This window comes from Sminthopsis crassicaudata, chromosome 4 (assembly GCF_048593235.1).
Source record: "Sminthopsis crassicaudata isolate SCR6 chromosome 4, ASM4859323v1, whole genome shotgun sequence".
In the NCBI taxonomy this organism is placed as follows: domain Eukaryota; kingdom Metazoa; phylum Chordata; class Mammalia; order Dasyuromorphia; family Dasyuridae; genus Sminthopsis; species Sminthopsis crassicaudata.
The window spans coordinates 181556632-181571225 of record NC_133620.1 but is presented as its reverse complement, the minus strand read 5'-3'; positions in this window follow the sequence as shown (position 1 = coordinate 181571225).

Genomic DNA, 14594 nt, shown 5'->3' with positions numbered 1-14594 from the left:
ACATCCATTCCTACTAAAAACTCTTGAGAGTATAGGAATAAATGGACTATTCCTTAGAATAATCAGGAGCATATATTTAAGACCGTCAGTAAGCATAATATGCAATAGAAATAAACTGCAACCTTTCCCAGTAAGATCAGGAGTGAAACAAGGTTGCCCACTATCACCATTACTATTCAATATAATACTAGAAATGCTAGCCTCGGCAATAAGAGCCGTTAAAGAGATTCAAGGAATTAGAGTAGGAAATGAGGAAATCAAACTATCACTTTTTGCAGATGACATGATGGTATACTTAGAGAACCCCAATGACTCTGCTAAAAAGCTATTAGAAATAATTCAAAATTTCAGCAAAGTGGCAGGATACAAAATAAATCCACATAAATCCTCGGCATTCTTATATATCACTAACAAAATGCAACAGCAAGAGATACAAAGAGAAATTCCATTCCAAACAAATGTTGAGAGTATGAAGTATTTGGGAATCCATCTACCAAAGAAAAGTCAGGAATTATATGAGAAAAATTACAAAACACTTGCCACAAAAATAAAGTCAGATTTAAATAATTGGAAAGACATTCAGTGCTCTTGGATAGGCCGAGCGAAAATAATAAAGATGTCAATACTCCCCAAACTAATCTATTTATTTAGTGCTATACCAATCAGACTCCCAAGAAACTATTTCAATGACCTAGAAAAAATAACAACAAAATTCATATGGAAGAATAAAGGGTCGAGAATTGCAAGGGAACTAATGAAAAAAAAGTCAGAGGAAGGTGGTCTAAGTGTACCTGATCTAAAGCTATATTATATAGCAGCAGTCACCAAAACCATTTGGTATGGGCTAAGAAATAGACCGGTAGATCAGTGGAACAGATTAGATACAAAGGTACAAAGGACAAAAAAGGGTACATCTATAGCAATTTAATCTTTGAGAAACCGAAAGATACCAACATTAGGGATAAAAATTCATTATTCGTAAAAAACTATTGGGAAAACTGGAAATTAATATGGCAGAAATTAGATATGGATCCACACTTAACACCATATACCAAGATAAGATCAAAATGGTCAATGATTTAGGCATAAAGAGGGAGATAATAAATAGATTAGAGGAACAGAGGATAGTCTACCTCTCAGACTTGTGGAGGAGGAAGGAATTTATGATCAGAGGAGAACTAGAGATCATTATTGATCACAAAATAGAAGATTTTGATTACATCAAAGTAAGAAGTTTCTGTACAAACAATACTAATGCAAACAAGATTAGAAGGGATGTAACAAATTGGGAATATATTTTTAAAAGTAAAGGCTCTGACAAAGGTCTCGTTTCCAAAATATAGAGAGAACTGACCCTAATTTATAAGAAACTGAACCATTCTCCAATTGAGAAATGGTCAAAGGATATGAGTAGACAATTTTCAGATGATGAAATTGAAACTATATCCACTCATATGAAAGAGGGTTCCAAATCACTACTGATCAGAGAAATGCAAATTAAGACAACTCTGAGATATCACTACACACCTGTCAGATTGGCTAAGATGACAGGAACAAATAATGATGAATGTTGGAGGGGATGTGGGAAAAATGGGACACCAATACATTGCTGGTGGAGTTGTGAAAGAATCCAGCCATTCTGGAGAGCAATTTGGAACTATGCCCAAAAAGTTATCAAACTGTGCATACCCTTTGACCCAGGAGTCCTACTACTGGGTTTATATCCCAAAGAAATACTAAAGAGCGGAAAGAGACCTGTATGTTCCAAAATGTTTGTGGCAGCTCTTTTTGTTGTAGCTAGAAACTGGAAGATGAATAGACGTCCATCAGTTGGATCATGGTTGGGTAAATTATGGTATATGAAGGTTATAGAATATTATTGCTCTGGAAGAAATGACCAACAGAAGGAATACAGAGAGGATTGGAGAGACTTACATCAACTGATTCTGAGTGAAATGAGCAGAACCAGAAGATCACTGTATACTTCAACAACAACACTGTATGAGGATGTATTCTGATGGAAGTGGAAATCTTAAACATAAAGAAGAGCCAACTCATTTCCAGTTGATCTATGATAGACAGAGGTAGCTACACCCAGAGAAGGAACACTGGCAAGTGAATGTAAATTATTAGCACTAATATCTGTCTGCCCAGGTTACATGTACCTTCAGAATCTAATGCTTATTGTGCAACAAGAAAATGGTATTTACACACATGTATTGTATCTAGGTTATATTGTAACACATGTAAAATGTATGGGACTGCCTGTCATCGGGGGGAGTGAGTAGAGGGGTATAATTTGGAAAAATGAATACAAAGCATACTACTATAAAAACATATATAATAAAAAAGAATGAGAAAAAATACAATAAAAGGTGAAATATTTTATAAGAAAAAGACAGATTTGGAAAACAGATCAAAAAGAGAAACTATAAGACTTGTTGGACTGCCAGAAAATTGTGGACTCCCCTCAAAAAAAGAATCTTGACACAATAATATAGAAAATAATCCACGAACATGAGCGGAAAGTAAAAATAGGGAAAAAAAATCCACTAGTCACCATCTCAAAGAGATCATTTATGGAAAAAAGCACAGGAATATTAGTGGCAAACTTCATGAATAAGGTTCAAGAATAAACTAAATAAGGTTTGCACAAAAGAACAATTTACAAGGAAGTAAAGAAAAGTGGATTTTGATGACTATAATTTCTTGCATTTATATATGTACATATATATATATTTTTTTTGATCTGGTAATTTGTTGTATATTTAGAATCCTCAGTGATGTTCTTCTTGGCAAATGACAATGTTCTGTTTTGTTTTTCTTTTTTTTTTTCATTTGTTTTCTGTTTTTCTTTTTTTCTTACTCTGTTTCTTTAAATAAAATACATTTTTAAAAAGAACATAATCATTTATGAAAATCTACTCCCTTTATTACCCATTGAATCACCCTTGTTACAAAAAGTTCCTCTAACCCAACCAATATAACACCCAAATTTCAGTGTCCAAAACCTTATGAAACCAGTAGCATTCTACCTCAATAGTGATACATCGAAGATATATTTTCATTATCTGTTCTCCAGGATCAAATTTTGTCAGTGCAATGAGAGTTTGACCACTTTTATGTGTTGTTTCCCTTTATTATATTTCTCCCCCCCTCCTTTTTTTTTTTTTTTTTTTTTTTTAGGTGAGGCAATTAGGATTAAGTGACTTGCTCAGAGTCACACAAGTTTTAATTGTCGGAGATTGGATTTGAACTCAGGTCCTTCTGAGCATGAGCTCTGTTCGCTATGTCACCAAACTGCCCTACATTACTATATTTCTTGAAATATCAGGTCATGAAAGTTTTCCTGTTTTTCTTTAAATTTATAATATTGATAATTTCTTATAGTGTGAGAAGACAATTACATTTGTGTATCAATTTATTCAATAATTTAAAATTGCTGATACCTGTGTTACTATTGATGTTAACAATTACATAAGCACAAAATCAGAATTTGCATAACAATTTAAGATTTTCAAAGAACTGTATAATAGTCCTGGGAGTTGTTATTATTTTTCTCATTTTACAAATGAGTACAATGAGGTGAATAAGAAGTTAATTTACTTACTCAGGATCATGGAGCTGTCTCTAAGGTAATATTGGAACTTAAGTCTTTCTGACTCCTAGTGGTCAACTGTGGCATATTTTGTTATTTATGGGTCCTTCATTTTTATCTTTAAAATATATGATCCATATGAGATCTAAGTCAAAGACTCTGACCAATTTACTGACAAGACTTTTTCATGTCATTCTAAATATTTTTCAGACCATATTGCTTAATTCAACATTGTTGAGAATGTTAACTTGCTAATATTAAATAGATATTATTAAATATTAAATAAAATAAGATATTTGTGAAATTGTTTTACAAACTTTTAAAGAATCATATAAATAGTACTTATATTCATTATACTTTATGTTATTTTACTTTTTCATAATCTTTGATAAATTTCTGAGATGAAACCCCCAATTATTTGTGTTCATTTCTTTTGTAATTAGTGGCTTGTTTTGTTTTGAATAAATTGTAGGCAGTCAGTTGGACAGAACTTAGAATTAGAAAGACCTGAATTCAAATCCTGCTTTAAATACTACCTCTGTGATTATGGGTCTCTCTCAGTTTTCCTGTACCTCAGTTGTCCCAGTCATAAAATAGTCATAATCATAATATCTACCTGAAAGGGTTATTGTGAAGCTAAACTACAAGTAAAAGAGAAAGGAAAAGAAAGAGGAAAGGGAAAGGAAATAGAATAAAAAAGTAAATGGGAAAGAGGAAAAGAAGTTGAAGGAAGGTATTGAGATTTTTGTGCAAAATCTTCTAAATTTTATATATCTATTTTATATTTTGTAATCTTTACTACATCTTGTTTGGTCTTAAATTTTTCCGTTACCCATAGATTTGATAGGTACACTATTCTGTCTAGTGAAAGAACTGATATTGTCTGAATATGAACTGAAAGTGCTGTTTTTCTTTTCTTCCTTTCCTTCCTTCCTTCCTTTCCTAGTCTATCCCTCCTTTCTGTCTCTCCTTTTATCTCTCTCACTCCCTTCTTCTTTGTCTGTCTCTGTTTCTCTTTTTTTCTTCCTCTTTTTTTTTTTTGATTCAATTCTTCTTATAGTGATTAACTAACATGAAAATTTTTATATGGTTGTATATGTATAAACTAGATTGAATTGCTTACTATCTCAGGGAGGGATAGGGAAGAGGAAAATGTAATATGGAACTAAAAACGTTTTAAAAGTTTTGGGAATATATTTGGGGGAAATAGAATATTTTTTAAAGAAAGTAGTGATAAGGAAGAGGGGGACAAATCAGAGATGGGGAGGATCAAAAATACAGAGAGGGAAAACTGAATTAAATAGAGCTAAGTGTGAGAGGTATACATATCTCAATCACTGCAACTAGTGTACTCTTCTAGTATTCCTTATCACAATCCTTAAGAACAGTTGTTGCTAAGTTTCTGCAGGTCATGGGTAACAATAGCCCCGTAAGCTCTATAGTCAAGGGAATCTTCAGTACTACAGATCATATTGCTTTTGTAACCATTTTCCAAGACAATACATTGGTGTTGACAGTAATGATAGTTGTGCCTCTTCTCTCCTCATGCTTATGATGACCAATACCTGCATGTTGGGTGGCAAGAGGACTGAAGATAGTGGGGTTTTTTTTGTTTTGTTTTGTTTTGTTTTGTTTTTTCAGATTGTAAAGTAAGGTAGCACAACCTAGAGGAAGAGTGTTGTCTACAAAAATAATAGCCTGAAGCTCCTGAATACAATTCTTGAGTGGATCTAGGACTGTGTCATGTTGATGAAAGGCAGAATATAGGCAAGTGACAAGAGGTTTGGTGTCAAAAGTGACTCTTTAACTTGGCAATGCCACCTTCTTTATACCTTACAGATAAATGGGGCACTCAAGGTAGACTTCCCATTCTCAAGTGAAAAGGATTTATAGCTTTTTGTCAAATACAAAGAGAATTGCCATCTTGGCTTTCTTGATAGTATTAAAAGTAATTTATTTAGTAGTGTGGATTTAAACCTTAATAATGTTATCATCATATTTCCATGTATACCCTCTATTGCTAAGGCTTTGAATTAGATGAATTTGTAGAGATTCTTGATATAATACTGTGTGCATTAAAATGTAACAGACAAAAAAGTAATTAATTTTCAATTATGGAGTAGTTTTACTCTTCAAACTATAACTATACTTATCACTACTTGTTGAGTAATTTCTATGATTTTTTCCTATATAAGGGATCTCAGGAAAAGTAACCTGAAATATTTATCTATGGGTAACATACAATTAATTTAAAAAGCACAAAAGTCATTAAAATTCACAATTTTCCATCAATATAATACTGATTCTTTAATTGAATTTTAACTGTGAAACAGCATATCCAAATGGTCAGTTTGATGAGATTTTAATCCCAACTGGTATAAATTATTATATTCTCTCCTATTTACCTAAATTTTTTTTCCTGTATTTTGGTTTATGAAACTCAAGGGCATGGACACTTAACAATGAAATATTTCAGTGAAATAGAAAATAATAGGGCTAAAGACAATTAAAGTAGGGAATCTATTGCTGCCAATAAATGCTCAGTAATTTTTTTATCTTATGGTACTGCTGTTTAGAAGAAGACTTAGGAAATGGCTCTATTCACTATTATTTCTTCTTAATTACATAGCAGTTGTAAGGAGACTTTTTCCTGTGTAGATTTCATCAGGGATCATAACAAAACAAAATTCCAAATGACAAAATGCATTTTTGACATGCTTTTCCAGAGAGACAAGGAAGACAAGATAGCAGTCTTAATTCTCAAAGATATTCTGATTTATATTGTTCTTGCAAGCATCATTATTAGGGTGGGAAATGGAAAGAGAATAATGTAACAAATATGAAAATGTTTAATTACAGTTCACTGGGTTAAATGCTCATTATTCATGGAAAAGGAATTTTCATCATTTGTGCTCCTACCCTTTATTCTCTTCTCTGACTGAAGAAGCAGCTAAAGTTAACCTTAGTGCAATGTTATTAGTGAAGCCACATCTAAGTGTCCACTGTCTGCCTAATGCACTCTCTCAGATATATTAGGAATATTTTCATGTCTCATTTTGTTAGTAGATGAAATGAAAAAAATAATTTAGAAACAAAATTACATAAAAACAAGATTCATAATTTTCTTATTCTATGAGTCAATGTTTTTGTAAGATTAATGAAATTACCAATGAGACCTCACTGCCATTGTGGTATTTTAATGTTAATGAACTTCTTTGCTTCAATGGGAGGTATAACCAAAAACAATTTAACTTTTTTCCTAACATTGTTATATTCTCTCACCACTTAACAATGCAATTACAATGTTGTTATTGAAAGCCAAATTATAATTCTCATTCCAACAATCTGCTAATATCTTGAAAGGGTCAAAGGAAAATCCTAAATTGGCTAGAAGAACTATTACTGGTCCCAATAGTAATTTTGGCTTATTGGAAAATATTAGATTCACTTCAGTAATGTTCAAAGGGAAATTCTGCCTGATTTTAAAGCTAGCTTGGAAAACCTGGGTTCAGAAATGTGATTTTATTAAGAAAATAGATTTAGAAGGAGCTTTACAGGATTTTTAGACCAAATCTTTCATTTTATAAAAAAAAGCAAAGAGATTTTGGGAAGACCAGTGTTGCATAGCTAATAAACATCAAATATAATATTTTAAACTCAATCTTTTATTTCCCATACCTTTCCAAATTTATTTTCATTGTATGACAGGGAATTCTGGTTGGGAAATTCCTCCCACCTATTCGGAATGGCTGATAATCTGTAGCATGGAGGTTAAACAAATTTCCTAGAACAATAAATAATCCATTTTCTCATAGGCTATATTATATAGGAAAAAATAAATCCAGTGTTTTTCTGAGGAATTTTTCATATTAAGAAATATGACCATTAAAAATTTTAAAAGTGATCTTTGTGCAACTTTATCTTTGGGGAAGCAATCAATCAATAAATCAAAACATACATTAAGCTCCTACTATATAACAGGAGATTTCTGATTTCTGGAGATGCTAAGGTAAAATTGAAATAGTTCTTTCTTGTCTGCGTATGTACAACTAGTCACTTAGTCAATAAATATTAATTAAGCACCTATCATATGTCCAACACTGTGCTAAATACTGAGGATACAAATATGAAAAATGGAGACAGTTCTTGTTCTTAGACATTTTCAATCTGAGGAGGAAAAACTACATGAAAGGAAGCTGAAAAGGAGAGATAAAGGTAGAATACAGGGAATGGGGGAAAGAAGTACCAGGAAAGAGAGCATGATAAAGAATGCCCAAAGTTGTGAGGCCATGTGAGAAATGAGGAAATGTCTGAACTGAACCCTCTCCTTAAATGGAAAATTTTATAGACTTTGATTACATCTTTTAATCAAAGGAATAGTATAGAGAACCAAAGAAACCAAAGAAATCTATCAATTATTTGTCATATACGATATTTATGTGTATGCATGCATATATTTATACACACATATGTGTGTATGTGTTTTCAAGGAAATTTAGCACCTCAGGTGTGAGAGCTTGATAAACTATTTTCCAGGCTGCTCATCTCCTTTTTGTTTACAACTTTAACCCATTTTTCACTTGTGGCTCCCAGAAGCTCTTGTAGGAACAACAACCCTAATAAAGCTGTCTTGATAGGCAGGATAACCTAGATTGAAGGCAACTAGATGAATTTAAACCCATTGATATTAGATGAATTAGATGAAATTTTCCCCAAGCATGTGAAGACTTCTCCCAGTGGAATAGGCAGGAACAATTTGTTCCAATGGCCATGAAGACTGCTGAAGCAGGTGCTATGAAATGCTTAGAATTTAGTAAGGCATTAATGATGCTACTACATCAACTTTATCCCAGATCATCACCAGGTGTCTTTACTTTTCTTCTGCCAATGGGCTTTGATGATTCTGGAGAAGAGAGGGACTGATGATAGCAATTCTGCCTCACTCAAATCCAATTCATGTATGAAGCAAGATTTAACCCTATGATGGTATTTGGCCATCTTTGAAATGAAGGAAAAACAAGTAACTATGTGTACATATATGTTCATGTGTAAATATATGTGTATTTGTGTGTATATGTACATACACACATAACATACACATTCACATGTGTGTGTATTCGTTTTAGGTAAAAAACAAGTTTTAGCAAGGTGTTCATGTAGAAAGTGATTCTTGATATGATTCTTAAATGAAAAAAGGATCCAAAAAGTAGAGATGAGAAGGTAGTACATTCCAGGCATGTGGCAAGGACAGTACAGAATCATTATTATGGAAGATGTGTTCTAAAAACTACACTAAAGAGTTTATATTTGATCTTAGAGACAAAAGAAAAGAAGTATAATTTGTTGCATAGAAAATTGATTTTGTCACATTTTCACTTATCAAAATTAACTTGCCAACTATGTAAATGATAGATTGGAATTTGAAGAGACTGGTAACTGTGTTGAGCAATGACAAATTGTCAAATACAGTAATTGTGGAAATGGAACTGAAGAGATTTAGAAATTATTTGATTATGTGAGGAAGAGATGAAGTGAGGAATTGAACTTTGTGATGTAGTTGTAGATGTAGGTGACTACAAAGATTTTTGAGTCCTTAGCAAAGATAAATTCAGAAAAATAAAGGTCTCATTTCCAAAATATATAGAGAATTGATCCTAATTTATAAGAAATCAAACCATTCTCCAATTGATAAATGGTCAAAGGATATGAACAGACAATTCTCAGATAATGAAATTGAAACTATATCCACTCATATGAAAGAGTGTTCCAAATCACTACTGATCAGAGAAATGCAAATTAAGACAACTCTGAGATATCACTACACACCTGTCAGATTGGCTAAGATGACAGGAACAAATAATGATGAATGTTGCAGGGGATGTGGGAAAACTGGGACACTAATACATTGTTGGTGGAGTTGTGAAAGAATCCGGCCATTCTGGAGAGTAATCTGGAACTATGCCCAAAAAGTTCTCAAACTGTGCATACCCTTTGATCTAGCAGTACTACTACTGAACTTATATCCCACAGAAATACTAAAGAGGGGAAAGGGACCTGTGGGTGCCAAAATGTTTGTAGCAGCTGTTTTCATAGTGGCTAGAAACTGGAAGGTGAATGAATGTCCATCAATTGGAGCATGGTTGGGTAAATTATGGTATATGAAGGCTATGGAATATTATTGCTCTATAAGGAATGACCAGCAGGATGAATTCAGAAAGGCTTGGAGAGACTTGCATGAACTGATGCTGTGAAATGAGCAGAACCAGAAGATCACTATACACTTCAACAACAATACTGTATGAAGATGTATTCTGATGGAAGTGGATATCTTCAACATAAAGAAGATCCAACTCACTTCCAGCTGATCAATGATGGACAAAAACAACTACACCCAGAGAAGGAACACTGGGAATTGAATGTAAAATATTAGCACTACTGTCTATCTACCCAGGTTACTTATACGTTCGGAATCCAATACTTAATGTGCAACAAGAAAATTGGATTTACACACATATATTATATCTAGGTTATACTGTAAGACATGTAAAATATATGAGATTGCCTGTCATCTAGGAGAGGGAGGGAGAAAGGGGAAAATCTGGAAAAATGAATACAAGGGATAATGTTATAGAAAAATTACTCATGCAATACATACTGTCAAAAAAAGTATAATTATAAAATTAATAAAAAAAAGAAAAAAAAAGATAAATTCAGAAAAAGGTAGATTTCAGGAAAAAGTTAATGAGTTCTCTTTTAGACATGGAACAAGTGTTTTCCAAAGTCAGGCATTCAAAAATGTATTGGGGTACAGAAGAAGACAGACATTTTATTTGATTTTATTTATTTTTGTTTGTTCTAAAAATGTACTTTGAGAAAGATGATGAGTGATAGATTACAAATAAAATATCACTATATTAATATATATACTCATCTATAAATATCATTCTTAATGCAAACATATTTATATGAATCGTGTGTAATTTGCATGAATAGCAATTTTTGATGAGTTTCAAATATAGTAGACTATGGAACTTTTTCCTATTCCATTATTATATTCTTCCTTTAGAAATATTATTGGATTAGGAGATCAAGGGATAATTTACCTATCAGATCTTTAGAGAAGGGAAGAATTTATAATCAAAGCAGAACTAGAAAACATTATGAAAGGCAAATGGACAACATGGATTACATTAAATCAATATGGGTGTGCACAAATAAAACCAACAGGAACAAGATTAAAAGGGGAAATACAAAGGTAGAAAAAATCTTTATAGCCAGTGATCTCATTTCTTAACTATAAAAAAGAATTGATAAATGGTTAAAGAATATGAACAATTTTCAGGTGACTAAATTAAAGTCATCTATAATCATATGAAAAAATGTTCTAAATCACTACTGATTGGAGACGTGCAAATTAAAACATTTCTGAAGTATAACTTCAGACCTCTCAGATTGGCTAAGATGACAGAATTAATAATGATAAATGTTGGAGAGTATATGGCAAAATGGGGACACTACTATATTGTTAGTGGAGTTGTGAAATGATAGAACTATTCTGTAGAGCAGTCTGAAACTATGCCCAAAGTGCTACAAAACTATGTATAGCCTTTGACTTATCAGTGCCACTATTATGTCTGTCTCCCAAGGAAATCATAACTGAGGGAAAAGGACCCCTTATGAAAAAAATGTTGGTAGTAGCTCTTTTTGTAAGTAGCAAAAAAATGGAACATGAGTAAATGCCCATCAGTTGGAGAATGGCTGAATAAATTGTGGTTTATGAAGATAATGGAATATTGTTGTTCCAAAAAAACTGATGAACAAACTGATTTTAAAAGAGCCTAGAAGGATTCCCATGAATTGATGTTGAGTGAAACAAGCAGAACAAGAAATAAATTGTACACAATAACAATCAGAATGTGCAGCTATAATCAACTATGACAAACTTGGTTCCAGTGGTTTGGTTATCCAAATCAAACCCAATAGACTTTGGACAGAAAATGCCATCTGCAAGAACTAAGAAGACTGAATATAAATCAATACATGTTATGTTCAATTCTTTATGTTTTTTTTCTCCTATGTTTTTTTTCCTTGTGCTTTGATTTTTCTCTCCCAACATGATTCATAAAGCAACATGTATTAGATATGAAAAAGAAAAAAAAAACATATGTATTATTGATATTTGGGTAAAAATAATTGAAATATATAACAAATACATTTACCTTAAGAAGGACAGTAGAGTCAAATCTAGTAAGAATCTTAGATGTTAGCTCAACTTTATAGAGAAAAAATTGAAGACTGGAGACTTGGTCACATAATGGGTAATTAGTAGAGATGGGATTTATGGTCCTGCACTCTGACTCAATTAAGCACAGATCTTATTGTATCTTGCTGTGTTGTTGAGGTTCCTTTCCCTTGATTATAAGGACTACACAAAAAGTCTTACTATTGGCAAGGGTATTTTGTCCTTAGCTGACCAAAGAAAAACTGATCAGAAGAGTAAGAGAGAATAAGATTACAGATTATTTGTTTGAGCAAGAGACATATTAACTTTTTGAATAAGCAATAGAAGCTACTACTGAGGAAAGCACTTTATAATGGAAATGTTGAATTTGTAGTTAGAGCTTCATTTAAAAATGTAGTCATTGTGGAGAATGAATGGGGAACTAGAAATCTGGGAAATTCTAACCTTCTATTAACTTTCCTTCTAAGTAGGTATTATATATTATGAATATCAAAAAAATATCAAAGCTGAAAAGGATGAACACTAAACAATAACAAGGAGTGAAATTAACATTTTCTTTCTTATATATCTATTTACCTACTCATATCTACAATATAAACATGGAAGATATCCCAAAATCTGATAACTGCTTTGTCAAATCATCAGCTCATTAGAGCTAAGTTCAAAATTCACAACAATAACAAATATATTACATAAAACTTAGGAGATTTGATTTTGAATAATTTAAACTATTTTAAATCAAAATAGTATATGTCAATAAGTGATATTAATACCAACAATAATAATTTAATATATAAATGAAATTAATGTAAATATATCCCTACAATTAAAAGACTAAATGGGCCCAGAAAGTGCCCTATTCAGTCAGCAAATATTTGATTTAGTTGTCAAGTAGTAAGAGATGACTTTAAAATCACTATTAGTTTGGACTATAAAAATACACATATAAAGTGTTATAGAGAAGGATGATGGGTAATTATGAACAGAATTATCTCATAAAGCAGAAACAAAAAATAAGTAAATACAATCCAAAGAAAGTTTGGCAAAATATAAAACCGATCAAAGTCATAACATGGACATACAAAAATGCAAATAAAATAAGTTCATAGAAATTGAAAAATTGAAAGATTTATGAAAATAAATGAATATAAAAAGATGTTTCCCAACAAGGATGATTGTAAAACAATTCTTGAATCCTAAAAGCATGGTCCATAAAATACTGATAAAGGACATTTTCTAAAAATCTGGAGAAGCTAGATTATACAATGGATAGAGCACTGGGCATGGAGTCAGGAAGACTCCTCTTATTGAATTCAAATCTGGTCCCAGATATTATGTAGCTGTGTGACTCTGTGAAAGTCACATTATATTGTTTGCCTCAGTTTCCTTATCTGCAAAATGAGCTTGAGAATTAAATGTCAAAGCACTCTAATAACTTTTCCAAGAAAACCTCAAATGGGGCCATGAAGATTCAGACATGACTGAAATTACCAAATAACAAGAGCACCAAAGGAATTAGATATGGGAGGAAGGAGAAAAAAGCAATCAGATTGGATAAAATACATAGAAAGAAGATCCATCCTGGAGGTGAAGAAACTGGAGTTGGGGGGATGATTGTTGCATAATACGTATAAAATAGGGAAAGATAACAAAGGCAAGATATCTAAAAGAGATCAAGACACCAAAACTTGTGGATCTTCAGTGTAATAAATGAGACCTAGAAAACACCAATTTCTATCCAATCATCCATTCATATAAAATCTTTGGATGTCACCTATACATGACTTGAGCATATCTTCAATGAAGCTATTATCAGGCAATAAGAAGGCTTTAACCTAACTATTAAAGAATGGCTCACAAATTTGTTATTTCATGATTGATAAATATATTAATAATATGACATCCTGGGACAAGTAAGTATTGTAGTAGATAAATTACTGGGGTAGAAATCAGGAAGTTTAATCTTCAATTCAAATCTGGCCTCAGCTGTATGACATTGGTGAAGTCATGTAACTCTTTTTATTTCAGTTTCTTCATATGTAAAATCAATTGGATAAGGAAATGTCAAACCATTCTAGTATCTTTACCAAGAAAACCCCAAATGTAGCCATAGTCAGTCATGACCACCAAAAAATGCACAACAAATAAAAGATCATATCCATTTTGTTTATAATTTACCAGGTTTTTGTTTTTTTTTTTAATCTGCCATGTTTTACCATTTTGGCTGAGCAGTACTTTTTCCTTAAAAGGTATTGAAATTATCCTTAATAATTTACCAGATAAGAGGGTTAGGTCTTGTTCTGTTTACTGGGATCTCCAATACAAAAGGAAAATAAACAACAAAAGAAAACAAGTAGTTACAATTCTAATAGAGTCTTGGGAGTATTGGATGGCAGACTTCAGCAATATCAGCAATACCAATAAGCTATGCTACACTGAATCATACTTCTGATATTGTTGTTGAATAGCTTTTTCCTAACATGGTTTAGAAGTTATCTTTTAAACAGAATTTCAAACTGAATTGCTGTTTCCTGTACAACAAAGTCCTTCTTTACAATGCAAAAATTTTGCCAATATTGCTAGATGTTAGTGAATCCTGGTACTTTGTCTCTGGAGATAAAATTATCTGATGAATGCCAACAAGTTGTTTTATACAACCAATAATTAACTTTGGAGAAAAGGAGTAAATGATTCATTAAATAACTATACAATAAAAGAAACTACTCCAGACTACTCCACTTATATAACACAATT